Genomic DNA, 14,607 nt, shown 5'->3' on the forward strand with positions numbered 1-14,607 from the left:
ATTTGACTGATGAAGTGAATACCTTTACAGTAAGTTTTGACATGTCTTGGAGAAAATTAGATTCTCTCTTAATGGATCTCTCCTAAGACATCACTATTTAAAAAGATATTTGAAAAGGAGAATTGAATCTTGTTAGATATGGTTTGATCCACTATGGAGTTTGCTGGTCTGCCTGAGGTCATATTTTAGAGACTACTTGATATGTTGTCACACCTCCGACCTGAGATTGTGAATCGAAGGTCATGGCAACTGCCACATACTTATAGAAAACTCTTTCCATAAGCATGCAAGGCATCTTATCATGCTATCCTAAAATAACAGTGAAATAATTAGTCAATAATTAAAATCCAAAATATAACAATCTAAATTTTAACTTGAATATCTCAATAAAGTTAATAAAGTTCCACAAGCCTTACATCAAATTTAATAAGACTTTCAACCTAAAATAAAAGTACAGAGATTCTGCTTCTAATCACTCTTTTATTCACATCTTGTATCATCTTAATTCATCAATATCCATAAAAATAGTAAAATAAGAGGTAATAAGCTAGACAGCCCAGTAAGCAATGATCACTTTCAACAAATTTTATCAGACATTAAAGTAAATAATTATTTATAGAAAATGAGCATATAGATTTCATCAATTTGAAATCAATTTTGATTATGCAACATAGTTCATGCCAAATTTATTTTTTTTTTAAATTCAAGTTTCTTTCGAGATTTCAATTTCTTTCATTCTTAAGTTCTTTTCATCAACCATGAGCTATGACCATATTTTTCTTCTGGCAGGATCATAACACCGCGTATCTTTTTGCGATGAGCTGTGAATCATCTAGCAGCAAAGTCCTTCAGAACCTCTGATCTCTCTGACGGTTTGTCGCTGGTCTCTCTGGCGACATGTCACTGGTCTTGCTGGCGATATAAACTCTCAAGACAAATCAATTGCCAACGTATATGCCCCCATTGGTGGGATTCTTTACATAGTCAGGTTATCAATTTATATTGTTCTTATATCAAAATTCTTCATAAATCATATTTCATATTCTAATTTTGATAAGAAAATATATAATGCATCATAAAATCAATATGTTCAATCATGCTTCATCATAATATTTTAAATAAAATATTTTCATAATAAAATATCATTCATCCAATTCATGCATCGTTTCACAAATTATGTCAAAAATATATATTATAATTTATTGATAAATCTAAAAAAAATAAAACATTACTTACTTTGAATGCATTTCAATAAATCCACATAATTCTATAAATTTTCTTTCAAAATTTTTCAGTTCATAAATCATATCACAATATCCAATTATCAAGTGTCCACAATACCTATACGAGATCAAATTTAATAATCAGAAAGAATATGAATACCATATTTCAATGGTTTAGATTGGGTCCGATCATCTTGTTGGAAAATGTGTCCCAAAAAGCCAATCGTCAAGCTGTTGACGGTTGAGCAACCAAGTATTGTAATTGATTTGTTAATAAATAAAATATATTTGGCATTTTCATCATAAGCTTTCATCTTCTAATGAACTCCGTTGTTATGATGAAGTCCTTAGGACTATTTAAGTTCGATAAAGAGAGGATTTATCGATTAGTCCTTAAAACTGTTCACGACCAAATGATAGGCTGTTAATAAGGACGACAGCTTCTATCAAGCATAGGTCGCTGTAGGCCATATGGGTTGGTTGTCCTCTTAACCAAGAAGTGTGGAGACACTGGTATGGCATACAGGTGAGATGTAAGGGTACATCGACATTGAACGTGACCAACTCCAGAGCATTCTGCTGTCGAGAATGTCTCTGATGGGATATAGGTATAAGTGTCCCTTAGACTTGAGATCGCCTCAGTGACTTGCAAGCAACTCACTGTGCTTTGGTACTGGACTAACTGAATTTCTAATTCAGGGATGGAAGGCTTCTGGGCACAGTCAAGTACTTGCGAAGTCAGAGTGTGATCGAGATGGGATTGACCACTCTAAGAGTTGGAGAAGAATGAGTCGCTGTATTTCAATTTAGCAAAACCTTGGCCAGGGTAATCCATCAGATGGATTTGATATTTTGAAATACAATGTGGACAACCTGATCAGAGTTGACAGTTGAGCTCTGGGGTGTCCTATGATCATTTTGGTCAAGGGGATGAATTATATGAAAACTATATCCGCATGGGTTCTAAGGATGTTGTTCTACACATTCGACCTATCCGGTCGTCGGGTACCATTGCTAGATGGTCACTTCGATTGGTATAGAAATTTGTTCCTATGCTACCGGCTTAGGTTCGGACCTATGAGGTCACACACATTAGAGTTCATGATCCGATCGGATGGTTGATCAACGATTAAGAATCGTTCTAGGGTTAAATAATCAATACGATTGACATTTAACCCAGTGCAAGTGTTGTAGGAGGATCGATTAGTAATTCGATTGCTAATTGGCTTAATTTGATTAAGCCAATGGGCTGAGATTAAGTCTAATTAAATATGATTTAATTAGATTTAGTTTGGGCTTGATTGGATCAAGTCCAATTGGTTTATTGGATAAGCCAAGTGCAAGGAAAAACTAGTCCTAGTTCAACTAGGACTTGGGTCAATCTAATTTCTAATTTGATTAGAAAATTAAATCAGATTTAAATATAATTTAATCTGACTAAATTAGGTTCTTAATTAGGTTAAGACCTATTTTAATTGGGTTGATCTAATTTTGATTTGATTTGGTTTGGGAAACCAAATTAAAACAAGTTATGAGACAGAATCCTAGTAGGACTAGGATTCCACCTTGCGCCACATAAGCCTTCTCCACGCCCTCTCTCTTATTCAACGCCAATCTCCACTTATTTTGTGCGACAAAAGCCCTCTCCCAGATCTCTCCCACGTTCACAAAAGGTCTCCTCTCTTCTTTCTTACATGGAAGGTGATTTGGATCAAATCTAAAAGGAATAAGTTTGGATTTCGAATTCTATGAGATAGAGTTTTAGAAATCCAAAACTCTTTCAATTTTGCACCGAATTTATTCAAATTTTTTTTGGAATTTTCGTGGCTTTTAGGGTTTATATTGTACACCCTTTTCTGGTGATCCATTCACGAAAATATGCAGGAGGTGCTCAAGAGTTGGGCGTCCCTTTACTTGCCATGTTTGGATAAGCCTTGACTAGGTGTTTGACCTAGACAAGGACTCTATCATATATCTCTATATAAGACGAGTTTATTTGTGAAATTTAAAGGAGAGATAGATATTTGAGAGACCTTTCTTCCATCCAAAAATCAAAGAGAAATACCTTTGGGTCGTGGAGATATAAAAGACGCAAGTTTGGGTGTCTAGAGAGAAAAACGTGAAGAAGAAGAGGGTCTTCTTCTAGGGTTTTTATTTTCATATCTTTCCTCCTTCCATCTTGAGTTTCCTGAGAGTGTCTCAGATCTGAAACTCCTCCTTCTACTTTCCATCTTTGGAAGAGTCCAAATCAAGAAGAAGGAGGCACCTGATCAACCATCAAAGAAGGATCAGCGCAGTACTAGCATACTGTGCTGATTTCCTGAAGCAGGACTTCTGATCGAGATTCGTGGGCTCGTGTGGACGACTCCTAGAGGCCGGATGCGTGTGCGGCTTGCAACATCATCCTCAAGCCCAGATCAGCAAGGTTAGAACGTCTAACTTACAAGGTAATAGATCTGATCTATTGTTTAATACATACATTAGATGTAGCTAGTATAGAAACATGTTGATACGATCAACATGTAGTTCATACTATATTTAAATATATTTTAATTTTTGATTTAATGCCATGTAATAATCATGTAATAGGATCTTAGATCTAGAGATTTTCTGATCTTTGAAAATAAATTTTGATTTATTTTAGTCTTCCGCTGTATGATCTTGAAAAAGTTTCAAGATCTAACCCTCTTTTTCAAGATCTAACCCTGAAACCCTAGATCAGGTTCCTTCAATTGGTATCAGAGCCAGGTTCTTTATTACATGATTATTTATACATGCTTAGATTATTTTTTAGATTAGATCTAATTTATAATCTGATTATTAAATCTAAAATTAAAATTTTAGATCAATCACAAACTGCAAGGTTGTCCTGCTGTAAGGTTTACCCCTTACAGTGCAAAGGTTGTCCTAGTTTGTGTAGATCTATCTTTAATCATAAATTTATTAGATATGATCTAGATTAAATTTATGATTTATTAGATTTAAAAGATGTTTAAATCTGAAATAAAATCTCTTTGTTAATAATTTTTATGCAAAGAAATTATTTAAAGTTGAAATTGTTTCAATTACATGAACCTGTTTAGATTAGATCTAAAGTAGTTTCATGTTTATTTCACTTGCATCTTGATTATGAATCAAACATGCAATATGATTAATAGAATCATATTGTAAAATTATTTTACAAATATGAAAATGATTTTTTGAAAAGCCAAACCCAACCCTCAGCCCAAAACTTAATTAAGAATTAAGAAGTTGTTTGATTAGGTTCTAGGATTGTGAATTGAAGTACCTAAGACACAAATCATAACACATTGGGTTAATGGGTTAGTGGAAATTAGGTCCATTAATTGGGTTAGACCTATGGTTAGATTAAAGATGGACTTAATTAGAGAATTGACTAAATCTAATCAATTGTTGTCTTAGATTAGGTCAAGGATTCTCTAGATCAATTACAATAGTTGTAGTTGGTCAAGTCCATGTCTTTAACGAGAACCAAATGGACTTGATTTTTGGCTAAGCGGTCTAGCACGAACTGTTAGGTTGATCTAATCGAAACTAATTAAACCAGTTGGTGTCTAAGGTAAACTAGACCGGTGGTTTTTAATTGGGAGCCCGCTTACCTGGCCATTTCTGATGGTGTCTAAGGCAAGCTTTGGCAGACCCTCCCACTGATCAAACTTACCTGGCCTCTTGGTGAAATTATATTTTGATCGAATCACTTGACTATTTGAGCTGACCCATGTCAGCTAGGTAAATCAGTGTGACTGATTTAGGTGCTCCTAGACCAGCCCTGGTCTCCCTTAAGCTGACTTGGTGAAGTCAGTGGGAGGATCATGATAAGCTGGTTCATCTGACCTCATCCTCTATATTATTTAAATCCTCTAAAATTATTAGGTCCTTAAAATGATAAAGTTATGGAGATAACTGAGTCATAGCCTCCCATTAAGGTGTTTGATAATGAGTCCATGAACTCAATAATCATTGCAGACCCAAAGGCCTGGTGCTTGTTGACTAATAGAATTATCACTCATCATATGACGACTTGGAAGTATCTCTCTAATGGTGGTTAGGTGAGCCAACCAAAGTTGGGCTTAATCATTCGTTGGTTAGATACACCAAGTATGATCATGTTAATGGTTGGACCTAACTGGATCCTTACAGTGGAGGCCAAAGCCTACTGATTAGGTTTCTGGGGCAAAATTAAAATTACTAGAAATTGTTTAGAGAAACAATTGGTTATGAACCTACCCTTAGATGTACATGGGTTGGCCAACCAAAGTTGGGCTTGTGTGCAGTCTAAGTGGATTCTAGTACCCGCTAAGGAATTAGGGTAATTTCTCGAGTTGGAGGTAGAGGCTACCAATTCGAATAAAATAGTGGGAGAAACCTTTTGATTAAAGTCCAAATCTTTAGGTTTAATGAATCAATTACTAATTAGGTTATGGTTCTCCTTTGTGCAAATATGGCCACTTCCCTATCGCTCCGATCATTGTTGGACAATGATAAGTTGGTGGGACCCAACTTCGGTAGCTGGTACCGAAAGTTGAAGATAGTCCTGGAGCATGAACGGATCCTATATGTGATAATGGATCCTGCACCTGAGGAGCCAGCTGCCAATGCACGTGGAACAGTCAGAGACACTTACCAGAAGTGGCTCAGTGACCGGACCACGGTGCGCTGTATCATGCTGGCTGCTATGAGCGATGAGTTCAGTCGCAGATTCGAGACGGCTCAGCCAAAGGACAAGCTTCAAGTGTTGGAGGATGCCTTTGGCACACCCGATGACGTGGAGAGGCACAAGACTAGTTGTGCCATCTTCAACGCCAAAAGCGTGATGGTGCCTCTGTCACTGATCATGTATTGTACATGATCGAGCTGATGGAATGATTGAGCAAGCTCGACTTTTCCTTGCATGAGCAGCTTGAGAAAGATGCAATACTGAACTTGCTGCCCAAGTCTTGTCTCCCATTCCTCACTCATTATAGAATGACAAAGCCTGAAGTAAACTACCATGGGTTAATGGGGTTGCTTCAGAACTTTGAGAAGGATCACTAACTCCTCAAGGAGTCGGTGAACTCAGTGAACTCAGTGGGAGGTTCATCTTCTGGTTCTCGACCCTTTGAGAAAGGAAAGAAGAACAAGAAGAAGAAAGTCAAGAAGGTGCAAGTTCAGGCTGGGACATCTGTGCAGAGCCAGACCAAAAAGATCAAGCCTGATAAGAGTCTATTCTACTGGCAAGCACCCTAGATTAGATAGTGTGTCAAATATCTACTTATGGCATTGGAGGCTAGGTCATATAAATAAGAACAGAATAAACAGGTTGACTCAAGAGGAAATTCTCAAAGTCAGTGATTGTGAATCACTTCCAACCTGTGAGTTCTGTCTTCTTGGTAAAATGACCAAGTCACCTTTTATTGGAAAAGGTGAGAGAGCTACAGAGCTCTTGAGCCTAGTACATACTGATGTATGTGGGTCCATGAGCACCAGTGCTAGAGGTGGATATTTCTACTTCATAGCTTTCACGGATGACCTATCCCAATATGGATATGTCTATCTGATGAAACATAAGTCGGATTCATTTGAAATGTTCAAACGATTCCGAAGTGAAGTAGAAAAATAATCTGGGAAGAGTATTAAAACTCTTCGATCTGATCGAGGAGGAGAATACCTTTCTAGTGAGTTTCTCACATATCTAAGAGAGAATGAGATTCTCTCCCAATGGACTCCTCCAGGAACACCACAGCATAATTGTGTGTTTGAAAGGAGGAATCGGACTCTGTTAGACATGGTCCGATCCATGATGGATTTTTTGCCTGTTATCTGTTAAATAGGATTCCAAGTAAGTCTGTAATTAAGACTCCATATGAGATATGGACGGGACGTAAGCCAGCACTTTCACACCTTAGGGTCTGGGGGTGCCCGGCCTATGTCAAACGATTAGTCACAGACAAACTTGGACCTAGGTCTGACAAATGCTCATTCATAGGGTACCCCAAAGAGACAAAAAGATATTTTTTCTACCATGCTGATGAACAAAAGGTGTTCGTCAGCCTTAAGGCAATCTTTTTAGAAAAGGAGTTCCTTGGTGAAGGAATCGTTGCCTCTAAGGTTGAACTTGATGAAGTTCAACAGGTAGAAGGACCGACACCAATAGCTGAACCTGAGTCGGATATGATTAGATCACATCCGGAGCCCAATATACCTGCACCATTAAGGCAATCCGGTAGAGTACCGCGTCAGCCGGACAGATACTACAGTTTCTTGGTCCGGGACGGTGATCCCATCGAACTTGATGAGAATAATGAGGATCCGATCACCTATATGGATGCTATGCAGAGACCTGATTCCGAGAAATGGCTTGAAGCCATGAAATCCAAAATGGAGTCCATGAAGGTCAACGATGTATGGACATTGGTTGACCCACCTGAAGGAGTTAAACCCATTGGGTGTAAATGGGTCTTCAAAAGGAAGAGGGGCGCAGACGGAAAGGTGGAGACCTATAAAGCCCGTCTGGTTGCCAAGGGGTATCGTCAACGTTATGGTATTGACTATGACGAGACGTTTTCCCCTGTGGCAATGCTCAAATCTATTCGGATAATGCTTGCAATAGCTGCCCATCTGGATTATGAGATCTGGCAGATGGATGTAAAGACAGCTTTCCTGATGGGAGAGCTGACTGAAGAGGTGTATATGATACAACCTGAAGGGTTTACATCCACAGATGAGTCCAAGGTGTGCAAGCTTCAGAGATCCATTTATGGATTGAAGCAAGCTTCTCGGAGTTGGAACATGCGTTTTGATAAGGTGATCAAAACGTATGGCTTCATTAAGAATGGAGAAGAGCCCTGCATCTATAAATGGGCAAATGGTCCAGTTGTGGTATTCCTTGTCTTGTACGTGGATGACATTCTCTTAATCGGGAATGACATCCCCGCACTACAAGGAATAAAAGTTTGGTTGTCATCATAGTTCTCCATGAAGGACTTGGGTGAAGCATCCTACATCCTAGGGATGAAGATCTATAGGGATAGATCTAAAAGGATGCTTGGGTTATCCCAGTCCATGTACATAGATACTGTGCTGAAGAGGTTCAGCATGGAGAATTCCAAGAAGGGCTATCTACCGATAGGCCAAGGAATTTCTCTCTCTAAGAAGGATTGTCCGACAACTCCTGAAGAGAGAGAGCGTATGAGTAGAGTCCCATATGCTTCAACCGTGGGATCTATCATGTACGCCATGACATGTACAAGACCAGATGTGGCATACTCACTAGGAGTAGTGAGTAGATACCAATCTGATTTTGGAGAAAACCACTGAAAAGTGGCTAAAGCCATCCTTAAGTATTTGAGAAATACTAAGGACCAATGGTTGGTTTATGGCGAGTCAGATCTGAAACTTGTGGGGTTCACAGACTCCAGCTTCCAATCTGACCATGATGACAGCAGGAGTGTGTCGGGTTATATCTTTACTCTGAATGGTGGAGCCATCTGCTGGAAGAGTTTCAAGCAGCATACTGTGGCGGACTCTGTTTGTGAAGCGGAGTACATCGCAGCATCGGATGCCGCGAAGGAAGCTGTGTGGCTGAGGAAATTCATCAATGAGCTTGGAGTAGCATCCTCCTCAATGGTCCGGTCCTGCTCTACTGCGACAGCACTGGTGCCATAGCTCAGGTGAAGGAACCCAAAGCACATTAGCAGACGAAGCACATCTTGCGCCGCTTCCACCTGATCCTAGAGATCGTGGATCGAGGTGACGTCGACCTTCAGAAGATCGACGGAAAGGAGAACCTAGCCGACCCCTTCACTAAAGCCCTGGCAATAAAGGAGTTCGACAACCACAAGTCGAAGATGGGTATTAGATACTGTGCCGAGTGGCTTTAGGACAAGTGGGAGTTGTTGGAAAATGTGTCCCAAAAAGTCAATCGTCAAGCTGTTGACGGTTGAGCAACCAAGTATTGTAATTGATTTGTTAATAAATAAAATATATTTGGCATTTTCATCATAAGCTTTCATCTTCTAATGAACTCCGTTGTTATGATGAAGTCCTTAGGACTATTTAAGTTTGATAAAGAGAGGATTTATCGATTAGTCCTTAAAACTGTTCACGACCAAATGATAGGCTGTTAATAAGGACGACAGCTTCTATCAAGCATAGGTCGCTGTAGGCCATATGGGTTGGTTGTCCTCTTAACCAAGAAGTGTGGAGACACTGGTATGGCATACAGGTGAGATGTAAGGGTACATCGATATTGAACGTGACCAACTCCAGAGCATTCTGCTGTCGAGAATGTCTCTGATGGGATATAGGTATAAGTGTCCCTTAGACTTGAGATCGCCTCAGTGACTTGCAAGCAACTCACTGTGCTTTGGTACTGGACTAACTGAATTTCTAATTCAGGGACGGAAGGCTTCTGGGCACAGTCAAGTACTTGCGAAGTCAGAGTGTGATCGAGATGGGATTGACCACTCCAAGAGTTGGAGAAGAATGAGTCGCTGTATTTCAATTTAGCAAAACCTTGGCCAGGGTAATCCATCAGATGGATTTGATATTTTGAAATACAATGTGGACAACCTGATCAGAGTTGACAGTTGAGCTCTGGGGTGTCCTATGATCATTTTGGTCAAGGGGATGAATTATATGAAAACTATATCCGCATGGGTTCTAAGGATGTTGTTCTACACATTCGACCTATCCGGTCGTCGGGTACCATTGCTAGATGGTCACTTCGATTGGTATAGAAATTTGTTCCTATGCTACCGGCTTAGGTTCGGACCTATGAGGTCACACACATTAGAGTTCATGATCCGATCGGATGGTTGATCAACGATTAAGAATCGTTCTAGGGTTAAATGATCAATACGATTGACATTTAACCCAGTGCAAGTGTTGTAGGAGGATCGATTAGTAATTCGATTGCTAATTGGCTTAATTTGATTAAGCCAATGGGCTGAGATTAAGTCTAATTAAATATGATTTAATTAGATTTAGTTTGGGCTTGATTGGATCAAGTCCAATTGGTTTATTGGATAAGCCAAGTGCAAGGAAAAACTAGTCCTAGTTCAACTAGGACTTGGGTCAATCTAATTTCTAATTTGATTAGAAAATTAAATCATATTTAAATATAATTTAATCTGATTAAATTAGGTTCTTAATTGGGTTAAGACCTATTTTAATTGGGTTGATCTAATTTTGATTTGATTTGGTTTGGGAAACCAAATTAAAACAAGTTATGAGACAGAATCCTAGTAGGACTAGGATTCCACCTTGCGCCACATAAGCCTTCTCCACGCCCTCTCTCTTATTCAACGCCAATCTCCACTTATTTTGTGCGACAAAAGCCCTCTCCCAGATCTCTCCCACGTTCACAAAAGGTCTCCTCTCTTCTTTCTTACATGGAAGGTGATTTGGATCAAATCTAAAAGGAATAAGTTTGGATTTCGAATTCTATGAGATAGAGTTTTAGAAATCCAAAACTCTTTCAATTTTGCACCGAATTTATCCAAATTTTTTTTGGAATTTTCGTGGCTTTTAGGGTTTATATTGTACACCCTTTTCTGGTGATCCATGCATGAAAATATGGAGGAGGTGCTCAAGAGTTGGGCGTCCCTTTACTTGCCATGTTTGGATAAGCCTTGACTAGGTGTTTGACCTAGACAAGGACTCTATCATATCTCTCTATATAAGACGAGTTTATTCGTGAAATTTAAAGGGGAGATAGATATTTGAGAGACCTTTCTTCCATCCAAAAATCAGAGAGAAATACCTTTGGGTCGTGGAGATATAAAAGATGCAAGTTTGGGTGTCTAGAGAGAAAAACGTGAAGAAGAAGAGGGTCTTCTTCTAGGGTTTTTATTTTCATATCTTTCCTCCTTCCATCTTGAGTTTCCTGAGAGTGTCTCAGATCTGAAACTCCTCCTTCTACTTTCCATCTTTGGAAGAGTCCAAATCAAGAAGAAGGAGGCACCTGATCAACCATCAAAGAAGGATCAGCGCAGTACTAGCATACTGTGCTGATTTCCTGAAGCAGGACTTCTGATCGAGATTCGTGGGCTCGTGTGGACGACTCCTAGAGGCCGGACGCGTGTGCGGCTTGCAACATCATCTTCAAGCCCAGATCAGCAAGGTTAGAACGTCTAACTTACAAGGTAATATATCTGATCTATTGTTTAATACATACATTAGATGTAGCTAGTATAGAAACATGTTGATACGATCAACATGTAGTTCATACTATATTTAAATATATTTTAATTTTTGATTTAATGCCATGTAATAATCATGTAATAGGATCTTAGATCTAGAGATTTTTTGATCTTAGAAAATAAATTTTGATTTATTTTAGTCTTCCGCTGTATGATCTTGAAAAAGTTTCAAGATCTAACCCTCTTTTTCAAGATCTAACCCTGAAACCCTAGATCAGGTTCCTTCACATCTAATAGAAATCTAATTAGGACATAAATGATCCAAAGTTTGACTATCAGATCAAATCAGATTCAAAGTGATAGGATCGAGATTTCTTCATTGGTCTTATAAAAATTAAGTAGAGAGAGAAAATTAGAGGAGAAAGAATTCATGAGGTACAATTCGAATTGATTAGGTGACACAATCCAATATTATGATTGGTCCAATATCTCGATTGGTGAAATCAACATGATCTATGTTGGGAATAGTGTCCCAAAGCCAATCGTCAGCCTATTGACGGTTGTGCTCCTTTTTGTATTAGTACATGAATTATAAATAAATAAAAGTTATTTTGGTATTTTTTTTCATCACAAATATTTTATCTTCTAATGAACTCCTGTGTTGTGGTGAAGTCCTTAGGACTATTTAGACTCGACAAAGGAGGATTTGTCGCTTAGTCCTTAAACAGGTTCGCGACCAAATGATACGTTGTTACCAAGGATGACAACGTTTATCGAGCATAGGTCATTGTGTGCCATATGGGTTGGTTGTCCTCATAACCAAAGAGTGTGGAGACACTGGTATGGCATACAGGTGAGATGTAATGGTACATCTGCACTGAACGTGACCAACTCCGGAGCTATTTCTGCTGTCAAGATTTGCTCTGATGGGATATGGGTATAAATATCCCTCTGACCTGAGACCGCCATGGTGACGTGCAAGCAACTCACTACACTTAGGCACTGGACTACCTGAATTTCTAATTCAGTGACGGAAGGTTGCTGGGTGTAGTCAAGTACTTGACTTATCGGTGCGTGTGTCAAGATGGGATTGACCACTCCAGTTTAGGAGCTGTGTACAGTCGTGTTTCAATTTAGCAAAATCTTGACCAAGGTAGTCCTAGTGAGGAGTCACAGGACTAATTGAGTTGAGCACGATTCGGATGATATCATCAGGGTTGACAGTTTAACCCTGAGTCGTCCTAAACACAGGGGTCAAAAGGGATGAATTAAGTAACCATATTCACGTAGGTTCTGAATGTTGCGATTGTGATTATTCGACCTATCCGATCGTCGGGTACCATTGCTAGATGGTCACTTCGATTAGTACAGGAATTGGTTCCTGTGCTACCGGTTTAGGTTCGAACCTGCAGGGTCACACACATTAGAGGTTCCTTTCTGATCTGATGGCTGATTATGAGTCTTATCTATCTAGGACTCTATGATTGAGAATTAGGATTCTCTAATCATGAGTTCCACACATTTTGGGTACCGGGGTCAAAATTTTGAATTTCAAATTTTGAATTTGAAATTTGAACTCTTTGATCAGGGTTTCATATCGATGGTCTCTGATGCCTGATTGCCCATTGGATTTGAACTCAATATTTATGAGAGGTTTAATTAGTGATTTAATCACTAATTAACTCAATTTGATTGAGTAATTATTTTTGGATCAAGTCCAATTGAATTGGATTCAGTTTGGATTGACCCGATTAGGTTAAATGTTGACCTAATCGCTAAGGTGGTTTAGTCCCTGATTTGATCAGGGGTTAGGTTTAGTTAATTTCTGATTTGATTAGGATTTTATTAAGCCAAATTAAGCCTAATTATGTTGGGTTTAATCTGGTCTAATTGTACTTAACCTATTTTAAACTAGGTTGGCTCAATTTGAATCAAACCACCTTGTTTTTAATTCCCTGCGACACCCAACTTCCTTGCACCCATTTGAATTCACGAGAAGAAACTTCTCATGAAATTTTTCTCACACAAAACCCTTCCCCACACCCTCATTTGTGCACCATATGGATGGATAAAATAATTAGTTAGCCATTCAAATTCAAAGCATGTTTGAATTTGAATGGATAACTTATCACTTGCCCTTTCATCCTTATCCATTTTGTGCGCCACATTACATACACGAGAAAAGGTTTCTCATGAAACATTTTTCACGCACAAAGAGCCACACCCCTTCTTTTCTCACGCTAAAAAGGATAGGGATAAGTTGGTTTTTGTTTGAATTCAAATTTGATTTGAATTCAAATGTGTAACCTCTTGTCTTTATCCTCTCACGCGGATAAGACACGTTCGATGTTGTTTTAAAAAGAGGAGAAAGGTGGGACATGCATAAAAATTTTAGAAGAAAAACTTTGAGGCATGAGGAAGGCTTCTGTGCAAGGTGAAGGTCCAAAACCTTCCGAGAGAAAAAGAAAGAAAAGAGAGAAAATTGGGCGCAGGGTTTTTGGTGTGTACCCTAGGGTTTCTACCTAGGGTTCGGGAAGTGAGATTGGTGTGCCACGAGTGTCGTGAGTCCACCAAATTTTAGAGAGAGATCCATCAGCCTCTCAAGCAATTGTGCAGATGATCCAGAGCATCTGAGAAGTCGGCACACATCGATCGAAGGAGTTCGATCAACATTTGCCATCAAAAGGGTGAAATCATGAACTAGCATTCGTGAGGAGCTGATCAGACGGGAGCTTCGTGTGGATGATCCGCAGAGGCCAGACATTTGTGTGGCTGCGACGTGATGATTAGAGCCCCCCAATGGTGATCAGATTACGGTGATCGACTACCCACAAAAGATGATGTGTTCTGAACACAGTACTGTAAAACGTTTACTGATTCAAATTTGAATTTCAAATTTAAATGCATGCTATTGTATCATATTTAGATTCTAGTGTAGAGTTAATTAGTATTAATTAATAAGATTAATTAATAATTCTGCTATAAAATAGTAATTTTGAAAAAGTTTTAAAATTACCATTTTGCCCCTGCACTAAATTTTTGCAACAATTGGTATCAGAGCATGGTTCTAGAATATGATATACATATACATGCGTAGATTAAGGTGTAATCTTTAAGTTTAAATTTGAAATTCAAAATTCAAAATTCAAAATTCAAAAAGATTTGAATTTTGAAATTTGAAATTTGTTAGAAGTTTCAAATTTGAAATTCAAAATTTAAAATTTGAAATTTGGTTGAAATCT

Source organism: Elaeis guineensis, chromosome 6 (genome assembly GCF_000442705.2).
Source record: "Elaeis guineensis isolate ETL-2024a chromosome 6, EG11, whole genome shotgun sequence".
Lineage (NCBI taxonomy): Eukaryota > Viridiplantae > Streptophyta > Magnoliopsida > Arecales > Arecaceae > Elaeis > Elaeis guineensis.